The 12,071-nt window shown below is 35.1% G+C and overlaps 1 non-coding gene across 1 annotated transcript; it reads right to left on the bottom strand.

Annotated features, from left to right (window-relative positions):
- Positions 1 to 11,592: 11,592 nt before the first annotated feature.
- Positions 11,593 to 11,696, bottom strand: LOC119045972 (U6 spliceosomal RNA). The gene has a single exon (XR_005081885.1). It is a non-coding gene; the product is annotated as a U6 spliceosomal RNA (small nuclear RNA).
- Between the last annotated feature and the right edge of the window lie 375 nt (positions 11,697 to 12,071).

Raw genomic sequence — 12,071 nt, 5'->3', positions numbered from 1 at the left:
AAAGGACTATAAGAAATTTACTATGAACAACTATATGCCAAGAAATTAGACAACCTGGGTGAAATGGACAAATTTCTAGAAACATACAACCTTCCAAAACTGAATCAAGAAGAAGCAGAAAACCTGAGTAGACTGATAACAACTAGTGAAATTGAAGCAGGAATCAAAGAACTCCTGGGACACAAAAACCCTGAACCAGATGGCTTCACAGGTGAATTTCACCAAATATTTAAGGAAGAACTAACTCCTATACTTCTCAAACTGTTCCAAAAAGTTCAATAAGAAAGAGGGAAGACTCCCAAACTTTTTTTTACAAGGCCAGTATAATTCAAAAATCCGGTAAAGACACAACAATAACAACAAAAAAGAAAACTACAGCCCAATATCTCTGATGAACAGAGATGCTAAAATCCTCAACAAAATATTGGCAGTCCAGATCAGTAATACATTCAAAAGATTATACCCCATGATGAAGTGGGATTTATTCCAGGGATGGAAGGGTGGTACAATACTCACAAATCAATAAATGTAATACACCACATAAACAAAATGAAGGACAAAAACCACACAATAATATCAATAGATGCTGAAAAAGCATTTGATATAATTCAGCACCAATTTATGGTGAAAACACTTAGCCAAGTGGGAATAGGGGGAGGATACCTCAACATAATAAAACCTACAGCCGATATTATACTCAAGGGGCAAAAATTAAAAGCTTTCCCCTTAAGAACAGCCACAAGACAAGGATGTCTGCTTTCACCACTCGTATTTAATATAGTCCTGGAAGTTTTAGTCACAGTGATCAGACAAAAAAATAATTAAAAGGCATCCAAATTGGAAAGTAGGAAGGAAAACTGTCATTATTCACGGATGATATGATAATGTACATAGAAAACCCTATAGTCTCCACCAAAAAACTACTTGACCTAGTAAGTGATTTTGGCAAAATAACAGGATGCTAAGTCAGCATTCAGAAATCAAGGGCATTTGTGTACATCAACAATGAGATATCAGAAAGAAAAACTAGGAAAAACATCCCATTTACTATAGGAAAGAGAAAAGTACTTAGGAATGAATTTAACAAAGGAGGTAAAAGACCTATACTCAGAAAGCCATAGAACACTGAAGAAAGAAATTAAGGAAGATGCAAATAAGTGCAAGCATATACCTTTCATGGATTGGAAGAATTAACATCATTAAATGCCCATACTACCCAAAGCAATTTATAGATTCAGTGCAATTCCTGTTAAAAGACCAATGGCATATTTCACAGGTTTTGAACAAATATTACAAAAATTTATGTGGAACAAAAAGAGACCCCGAATAGTCTCAGCAATCTTGAGACAAACAAAGTAGGAGGGATCACAAAACCTAATATAAAACTACGTTACAATGCCACTGTAGTCAAATCAGTCTGATACTGGCATAAGAACAGACATGTAGATCAATGGAACATTAATAGAAAGCCCCAAAATAAAGCCATGTCTCTAGAGTCAATTAATATTTGACAAGGGGTGCAGAAGCATACAATGGAGCAAAAATATCCTCTTCAACAAATGCTGTTTAGAGAACTGAACAGCTACATACAAAAAAAAAGAGAAAGGAACTAGACCACCAACTTACTTACACCGTACACCAGAATAAACTCAAAATGGGTAAGAGACTTAAATATAAGTTGTGACATCATAGAGGTCCTAGAGGAAAACATAGACAGGAAATTTTCAGATATTCCTTGTAGCAATATATTTGTCAATATACCTCCTAGGGCATGGGAAATAAAGGAAAAAACAAATGGGACTACATCAAACTAAAAAGCTTCTGCATGGCTAAAGAAACCAACATCAAAATGAAAAGAGAACTGATCATGAAAAGATGCTCAATGTCATTAGCCATCAGAGAGGTGCAAATTAAAACCATAAAGTGATATCACCTCACACCTATAATAGCTATCATTAATAAATCAACAAAGAATAGTGCTGAGGATGTGGAGAAAAGGGTACATTATTGGTAGGAATGCAGACTGGTGCAGCCACTGTGGAAAACAGTATAGAATTTCCTCAAAAAACTAAAAGTGTAACTGCTTTTGTCCCAGCAATTCTACTGATGGGAATGTACCCTAAGAATCCTGAACTATCAGGATCCATTGTCATACATTATCAAAGAACATGTACGAATGTCCCATGAACATGGACAACAGTGTGAAAAATGACTGTGGAAGCAGGAGTTGAGATGGGCAGAGGAGGGCAAAGTGGGAAAATTGGGACAACTATAATAGGATAACAATAAAAATGATTAAAAAACAACTGACCAGCCTAAATTCTTCAGTATTTTAAAAGAATACTAGAAGACCACTTTAGTATTCCTAAATTCTAGCATGGCTTTTTATTTCCAGCTTTTTATTTTTTATTTTTTGTTTACTAATGTTTTTAGTATTCATTGGCATGAATTTCATAAGAGGTCAACTTTCAGAATCTTTGCAATTGAAAAATGATTTCTTTTCTGCCTTCTAGATTATGTGATGGTTTGGTTCTGTATTTGAATTCTAAGTTTTTTAAGATATTACTTTATAGATTTCTTGCATATGTACAGTCATAGGCTAGTCTGCTCAAATGTTTTTGTAGGTAACCTGTTTTGCTCTAGTTCCCCCTTCCCTCCCTCCCTCCCTCCCTCCCTCCCTCCCTCCCTCCCTCCTTCCATCTTTCCCCCTTCTTTCTTCCTTTTTTCCTTTTCTTTCCTTCTTTCTTTCTTCCTTTCTTTCTTTCTTTCTTTCTTTCTTTCTTTCTTTCTTTCTTTCTTTCTTTCTTTCTTTCCTTCCTTCCTTCCTTCCTTCCTTTTTCTTTCTTCCTTTATTAATTCTTTGACACTTAACTTTATCCTTATCAAAAATTTCAATTACATATATCTGATACACCTTTTCCCCACATAACTTCCGCTAGACTTTCAGTGGACTCATCTATCTTATCTTTTAACCTTTTTCTCATAATTCATTACATTTTTATTTTGTACTCTATTACAGAAGAATCCATCCAGGTTACCTATTTAACCTTCACTTATCTCTATTATGTAATTCAACTCAAGTACTGAGATTTATTTGTGGAGTTGGGAATAGCAATTGTTTTTATTATCCAAAAATTGTGATCACTTTATCCTGCTGACTTTTTCTTGTGATGGCCTCTCATCTCTCTGAGGATACCAGTAACTGTTTTGGAGTTTCCGCCAGTCTTCTTTGCACACTCCATTTCCCCCAGTGTTAGTTCTTTTTCATGCTGTTGATTTTCCTCAGGTATCTGGTGGTTCTCGAGCATATATTTATATTTATGTTTATGTTTATGTTTATGTTTATGTTTTTTTTTTTTTTTATTTTTATTTTTATTTTTATTTTTATTTTTATTTTTATTTTTATTTTTATTTTTATTTTTATTTTTATTTTTATTTCAATGCTTCCAGGTGAGAGATATGCCTTTAACAAATTGAGAATTCTTATTTTCCTGGAAGTGAATATAGATTCCCAAGGTTGTGCAGAAAAAACGATGTGTAAGCAGGTTGGTTTTTCTTACAGTAAGTAGTTACCTTCTCTTGTGGGTTCCCATCTTTATCAGCTGAAATGTATGTGGCATACCACTCCGTTTCTGTGGCTACACTGTTTTTAGCTCTGAGAATCTTTAATACTAGAACTCATAATTTATTTATACTTTAAGCATATTAAAAAAATAACCAAGATTTCCTCATAGTCACTTAGTTAGGAATCACAGAAACACAAACTTTGAAGTTTGGAAGGGTGATCAAGATTTGAAGAAATGGGCCCTGGCTGGTGTGTCTCAGTGTATTAAGCACTGGCCTGCAAACCAAAGGGTTGCTGGTTCAGTTCCCACTCAGGGCACATGGCTGGGTTGTGGGCCTGGTCCCAAGTTGGGGGCACTTAAGAAGCAACCATACACTGATGTTTCTCTCTCTTTCTCCTTCCTTTCCCCTTTCTCTAAAAATAGAGAAATAAAATATTTTTTAAAAGATTTGAAGAATAACTAAATAAAATTAAAAAAAAAAAAACAATTTTGTTAGACTGTATTGTGACAGCTGCCATATAGTGTGTTAAAAGTAAAAAAAAGATTTGAAGAAATGGGATTGTAAATCAGTCATTTTTCACTGAGGCAGAGAGATGTGTTAGTTTCCTATTGCTGCTGTAACAAAGTATCAAGAATTTAGTGGGTTAAAACAACAAAGATTTAATCTCTTGCAGTTCTGGAGGTCAGAAGCCCTAGGTGTTGCCAGGGCCTTGTTCCTTCTGGAGGGTCTGAGGGGAATCCATTTCCTTGCTTTTTTTCTGGCTTTTAGGAGCCACCTGCACTCCTTGGCTCATGGCTCTTTCCCCATTTTCAGAACCAAGAGTGGCTCCAAATAATCTTTCTCCCCCCCCCCACTTCTGTCATACATCTCTTTTGAGTTTGAACCCCCTTCCTCTCTCTTATAAGGACACTTGTGATTACACTGAGCCCACTCAGATAATTTAGGATTATCTCTCTTCAAGATCCTTACCTGAGTCAATTCTGCAAAGTCCCTTTCACCATAGAAAGTGACATATTCCCTGGTTTTGAGAATAAGATTGCAGGCAACTTTGGGGCGGGGGGGCCGTTATGCTGCCTCTCAATAAAAGCTGAGAGGTTTGTGTCTCCCTTCAGGCTGGCGAGGCACTGCAGTGGGAGATACAGGAGCAGGTAAGAAGGAGGCACACTCAGTTCGGGGCGGACTGTAATCGTCCCTCTGCCCTCTCCTGCTGTCTTCCTCCTCCTGTGGCCTCTGCACTCTCACCACTCCCACCGTTCCTGCTGGGCCCGTGCGTTCCTTGCCTTGCTTCTTGCTGCTCTTCACGTATCTCAAAGTCATCCTATAGGGATGCAGAAGCCATACCACCCAATTGACACAATGCAAAGGATAAATGTCAACATTTATACAAAATATTGTCAGAAAGACTATAAAAAGTAGGTAGGCTTCTTTATGGGTTCTGTAAGGGCCTGTAAAAATCCATTTTATGCACCAGAAATGACCACATATGTTGTACAATCGAAATACCTCTACTGAATCCTAAAATGTGTATGTGTTGAGCCTGCATTTAATCTAGGGTTGTCTCTTTAGATTTTGATGTGAAGTGCACTTTTGAGGTATTTGATTAGAACCACATGGCAGAGCTTCGCCACTTAGCTGCAGGATGGGGAGGCCCTTGGCCTGAGCCAGGCGTCTTGTATCGCTTTCATGTTTCATGGATGGCCTGCCTTTCTGTGTATGTAACAGATGCATCTTTCTGAAACAGTGAAATCTGAGGATAGAGACCATATTTAATATATTTAACTAGAGCTGTTGATAGAATTAAACACTTATTAGCTAAGGATGCCATCCATTTTCCACATTGAAAACAGAGAGTTTTTTGTTTTTATTGTTGATCTGGCCAATATTCTTTCTACAACACTGTGCTCCCAAGAAAGGGCAGGCAAGTAAAAGAACAGACACAGAACAGAGCCCAGTCTCCTAAAACCAGAGTGGCCTGGCTTTAGCATATGCTACTGGTTGCTTCATTCTCCTTCCTTTTCTTCATTTACATTGTGTGGACACCAGGGTCATCTTATCGTTGGCATTATATCTTGATACTATCGTTTATTTCTTCCACTTTTTTACCTTTTTCTTTTTGTCTAGGATGCTTTTTGAGTCTCTACAATTTGAAGGTTTTAAATCTGAGTCATGTGTGGAGTTTTAAAATAAAAATTGTCCTCTGTTGAAATGATGAAGGTCCAGCTTGTCTCTCCGAGAGCCATAGCCTTGCTAGTTACAGGTAGTCTTTGTCTCTAGTTTCTCTAAGGTGAGAAAAACCCACATCTCACACTCATCTGGCTCTTACATTGCTCAGTCTTTCTAAGTTTCAAGAGGACGTTAGCATTCTAGCAGGAATTAATTGCTTTTTTTTTTTAACTTTTCCCCAAGATTCACTGAGCTTCCTCCAGTTTTGGAAACTTGTATTTCTGCATGAATTATTAAACTATGACTATTGTTTTTTGAAAAGATGTATTTCTAAAAGAGAATTGTTGCTTGGGTGCAAAATTTAAAAGAGCAAAATAAGAAGACAGCTTTTCAGAGTAACGGTCATCATATTTTTTCAGCTCTGCATCCCAGAAAACACAAAATCGTCATATAAGAAACACGAGTAAGAAATTTTCTCTGGAAACCCATAACAATAACAACAAAAATCCCTTAAATCGCAAAAAATTAAATAGATTATAATTAAGGAAATATTTAAAACAAAATTCAGCTGTTAATCTAAATGCTGATGTTTTTATCCTGTTTATAAGAGCATTGTGTTGAAAAGATTCAAAGAGAATGCCTCAGGATAAAATAAAAATACATTAATTGTATTATTTTCACGGATAATCTCCAGAACAGAGGTGAATTCTGCTTGGCTTATATAATTATCATATTAGTAGTAAAAAGAGCAAAAGAGGCTTTATTTAAACAGACAATTACAAGTCAGCTAATATCATCCTAGAACACCAGAAGCTCAAATATTTGTTGCAAGAATTGATTGGAAAACACTAGAATGAAATTTAATGACATTTATTTTTAAATAAACTTAGGTGAAATTTATATTTAAATTACACAAACAGTATAAATTCATTTTAGGAGAATTAGAACATGTAGATAACCAAGGATATGAACATCTAAGAACAAGCTTACATAGTACTGATCCTGATTTTTGACCCCCTCCCAAATCACTCTCAAAAGAAAGACTTAAAGAAATTAAATTTGGGGGAGTAAAGTAAGACATCTGAATTTAGAAAAAGATCAACTACCTTGTTCAAACATCATAGAATTCCTGCTTCCTAAATTACAGTTTAGACCAAGCGAAAGAAGGTGCAGAGAACTGTGGGTCTCTTCCTTTTCTGAGAAAGCAGTGCAGTATTTTGGCAAGTAAGAAAGGGACATGCTGGTGGTTAGTGATGGGGTTAGGGGAGCAACACCGTAAGGGACAGGTCTGGAAGCACTGGTGGATCCTTAGAGAGACTGACACCCTGTGGTCCCCACTTCCTGCAGATCATAGGGAAGGAAGGGTCTGCAAATGGTGGTGATGGAAGGAAAAGCAAGTAGTTCCTTACTAGGTTCCTGTCATCTGCTGGCTTCTTCAAAGGGTGTGAGCTTCTTACCACTTGGGGATTTCCCTAATCCTCTGGGGTTGGGTTCTTAAAATGAAAAATAGACCAGAGAAGAAACTGGGTCAAATCTCTTTGGGGTTATTTCCACAGCTTTGGACCAATAGCAGCAAAGAGAAGAGTGGAAGGAAAGCTATGACACCCTTGCCAAGCAGAAAGCTAGTGCTCACTAATTTTTTTTTTAACCACGAAGTCCTTGGTAATATGGATGGTTAACATTGCTTCAGAGAAACAAATAAGAAATGAAAAATAATATAGTAAAGCCAGAAAATTGAATAAAAACATGATTTAAACAAATCCATATATATAAATAATCACGACCAATATAATGAACTAAAATTGTAAGTGAAAAAATAGAGATTGATGGAATGGATTTTAAAAATTCAGTTTTATGCTCATTTATAAGGTAATCTAATACATAGGACTATGTAGAGGTAGTATGTAAGAGTATATGAAATATATGTTAGGTAAATGCTAATTAAAAGAACAGTGGTATAACTTATTAATTATTATAAAACAATAAAAATATGTACTTTAAAATAAAAAGCACTGTTAGGTATACAGATGTTTATTACATAATAGTAAATGTTCAATTCACCAATAAGATGTAAAAATTACATTAAAAATTCTAAACATATATATACATATGAAATTGATTTGAATATATACAAAGTTGATAAAACTACAAGAAGAAATCAACAAATCCAATGCCATGGTAGGGAATTTAGCAAATATGTAATTGTTGATATATTTTTAAAAGTCCAGTTAGAAATATAGATTTGAATGTCACTATTAATAAGCTTGATTTAATGGGCAAGTTTAACAGTTATAAAAATTCATTATTCTGTAAGCCATAAAGAAAACCTCAACAAATTTCAAAGAATAGGTATTATACTGACCAAAATATATCAGAATTTAATGACAAAAATAAGTCATTAAAATTTTTGACTCCGTGGAGATTTAAACAACCTATAATTCTAAAAATATGATGACCAAAATTTGAAAATACTTAAAACTGAATGACATTCTTTTCAATCACACGAATATTTTAAAAATGACTCATATATTGTGCTTCTCTGGACACAATGAACTAAATAATGAACAAAATGTAACTATAAAAATTCTAATCTAATTACAGTCTTTAAATTATACTTTTGAATAACCCATGTGTCAAAGAAGAAATCATAATAAAAATTAGAAAATATTCTAAACAATAACAGAAATACTTTGTATTAAAATACATATTATATTATCTTTACTACATTAAAACATATTGCAGAAAATACATAACCATTAATGAATAAATTTTTAATAAAATGCTGAAAATCAATGTCAAGCAAAATAAACTATCAAAATAAACCAAAGAAAGAAGGAACAAGAAAAGTAATATTTTACAACAGTGAAAACAGTTACATACAATAATATGAATAATAATTTAGCAATGTTAGTGGGAAAAGACTACATTTAGCATTTGCATTTATTTTGTAATGGTTTATATAATAAATAACAATGAAATTTACCATCTTACCATTTTTAAGTATATAGTTCAATACATTTTTAAGTGTGTTGCTGTGAAACATATCTAAAAAGCTTTTTCATTTTGTAAATCTGAAAATCTATATCCACGAAAATACTCCCTACTCCCCTCTCCCCACTGCCTGGTAACCACCTTTATACTTTCTGCTTCTGTGGATGTGCCTACATTAGACACCTCATATAAGTGGAATCATATAGTTTTTGTCTTTTTGTGTCAGGTTTATTTCACTTAACATAATGTCCTCAGGATTCATCCATGTTGTAGCATGTGTCTGAATTTCCTACTTTCCTAAGGCTGCATAGCATTCCACTGTATGTATATACACCACAATGTATGTATCCATTCATCTGTCGGTGGACACTTGGGTTGCTTTGATCTCTTAGCTACTGTGAATAGTGCCGCCATGAGCATGATACCCATTTCAAAAAAGTTTAAAGAACATTCAGAACTAAACAAGTTTTCAAAATCATGTTACATGAAACATGAAACATTCTAAGATATCAAGAGAAGGTTAAATAGGAAATTCAAGGTGGTTGTAATTTTAGGCAGGGCGTTTGAAGGCCAGGGTATAAAATGGGTCAAAGTGATAATCAGAATTATTTATTTGGCCAGGTACTCATGACTCTTCATAACATTATGATAAACATAGAAGCAAACAAAATAAGTAAGACTGCATGAACCAGTGATGATAGTGTATCGTATACCAAAGATGTTTATTTATTAAATTTGTTTGTTCTCCTGGGACTAATTAGACACACAATTGTGGGTGACTCTCTGTGCTGTGTTTTCGTTTGCACATGCTCAAGCAGCTGGTAAATAATCCATTCAGTTGATTTTTTAAATATATAAAGTTCAGAGTAAATTAATTTTTCTGCCTTTTAAATGGATTTTTCAGAATTGCTACACAATAAGCTGCACATATATAAACAATTTAAACAGTTTCACATATTTATACAGGAAACCATCACACCATCAGGATAACAGACATAGCATAATTCTCAAAAGTTTTCTGCCCCATGTAACCCTCCCTTCTGATTCTTCCCATCACCCTAAACACCAACTGACCTGCTTCCTTTCCCAGTAAATTATATTGCTTTTTCTAGGGATTAATATAAATGGAATTACACTATGTACTTTTGTTGTCTGGCTTCTTCATTCATGATCATTATAATGAGATTCATTCATGTTGCAGGTATCAATAGGCCATTCCGTCTTGTTGTCAGTATTCCATTGTATGGATATACCACAACTTTTTTACCCACTCACCTTTCTATTTTCAGCCATTTTAGTAGGTGAATAATCTTATCTTGTACTTTTGATTTGGATTTTTCTAATAACTAATAAGGATGAGCATATTTTCATGTGTCTATTTGCCATCTATATATCTTATTGGTGAAGTGTCAGAATCTTTTTTGAGGTTTTTTTATTTTGAGATTTTAAAAAATTTAGTTTTCATAGTTCTTTATATATCCTAGGTACAAGTCCTTTGTCAGATATATTATTTGCAAATGTTTTCTCCTAGTCTGTAGCATGCTTTTTTATGGTCTTAATAGTTTATTTTGAAAAGCAGAAGCTTTCAATTTTTGAGAAAGCCACAGATTATCAATCTGTGGATTGTACTTTTGGTATCATGTTTAAGAAATCTTTGCCTGCCCTGGCTGGTGTGGCTCAGTGGATTGAGCATGGCCTGTGAATCAAAGGGTCACCAGCTCCATTCCCAGTCTAGGGCACATGACTGAGTTGCAAGCCAGGTCCCCAGTAGAGGGCGCACAAGAGGCAACCCCCACATTGATGTTTTCCTCTCTCCCTCCCTTCCCCTCTCTAAAAATAAATAAATAAAATCTTTAAAAAAAAAGAAAAACAAATCTTTGCCTAACTTAAGGCCACATACATTTCCTCTTATGCTTTCTTTTTTTCTAAAAGTTTTATAATTTTAGCCTTGACATTTAGATCTCTGATCCATTTTGAATTACTCTTGGCACGTTGCGCAGGGTGTGGGGCAAAGCTGACTCTTTTACATGTGGATATCCAATGATTCTAGCACCTTTGTCAAAAAAACTATCCTTTACCACCAAGGTTATTTTCACATTATTCCATCTAGATATACTTTGAAATTAGGTACCCTGGAATGATATATTCTTAGTGTTGGATGCACATGTGCTAAAGGTAAAGAAAAGCAAGAGAAGGCCAGGCCCAGAAGTGGCAGGAAGGGGGTAAGACCAGGAAGGTACCCATAGAGGATTGGTAGTATTTTCATCTTGTTATAACGATGCTGGATACAACATGTGGTAAGAAGAACTCTAAAAAGGCCCTAATGATCTCTGTTCCTTTGTGTTACATCTGTGATTCTGCCATTTAATGTGCAAAAAGGATTTTATAGATGTGATTAAGGTTAATAATCAGCTGATTCTGAGTTAATCAAAGGGGAGAAATGTCTGGGTGGGCCTGATCCAATCACATGAACTCTCTAAAGGCAGAGTTTTTTCCAGGGTTGCAGATTAGGATGTTAGAAATTCAAAACATCAGAAGGATTTGACTGACATGTCATTGCTGGCTTGAAGATAGAGGGAGTCACATGTCAGTGAAAGGAGGACTTAAATCCCACAATGCAAGGAGCTACAGTCTGCCAAGAGCAAGAATGAGCTTGGAACTGATGCTTCCCCAGAGCCTGCACCGAGCATTTAGCCTGATTGGTACCTTGATTGCTGCCATGTGGCAACCTCAGCAGAGAACTCGGTCCCGCCATGCTGCACCTCTGACACACACAGCTGTGAGCTAATAAATGGCTGTTGTTTTAAGCAGCTAAGTTTATGGTCATGTGTGATAGAGCAATAGGAAACTAATACACAGGGGCATTTATTTATTTAATTTTTACACTTCACAAATTTGTGTGTTATCCTTGCGCAGGGGCCATGCTAATCTCCATGTCGTTCCAACTTTAGTGTATGTGCTGCCAAAGTGAGCACCAAGGGTATTTGAATTATTATAGTTGTACCTTTTACATATGTTCTAAATGTTCTTTCATGTAATTTTATCATTTAATACACATTTTTGCCTTGTAGAATATTTTTAAATTTTTATTTTATTGAGACACAGTTGATCTATAATATTGCATAAGTTTAAAATATACAGTGTATTGGCTTTATACATATGTTTATTTGTTAAAAAGAAAGCCAGTAATTCTCAGCGTCAGCAGGCCTTCTGAGCGATGCAGATGTAAGGAGTGGTGGTGGTGGGGTGTGTGTGTGTGTGTCTGTGTGTGTGTGTGTGTGAAAAGAATGTTAAGATTCAACCTACACGATAATGATAATATGTCTTCAAGAGAAATCATGGATTATGGG

This window comes from Artibeus jamaicensis, unplaced genomic scaffold (genome assembly GCF_021234435.1).
Source record: "Artibeus jamaicensis isolate MK-2021 breed Jamaican fruit bat unplaced genomic scaffold, CSHL_Jam_final contig_867, whole genome shotgun sequence".
In the NCBI taxonomy this organism is placed as follows: domain Eukaryota; kingdom Metazoa; phylum Chordata; class Mammalia; order Chiroptera; family Phyllostomidae; genus Artibeus; species Artibeus jamaicensis.
The sequence above is the reverse complement of the archived record's forward strand: the minus strand, read 5'-3'. Positions and strand labels throughout refer to the sequence as shown.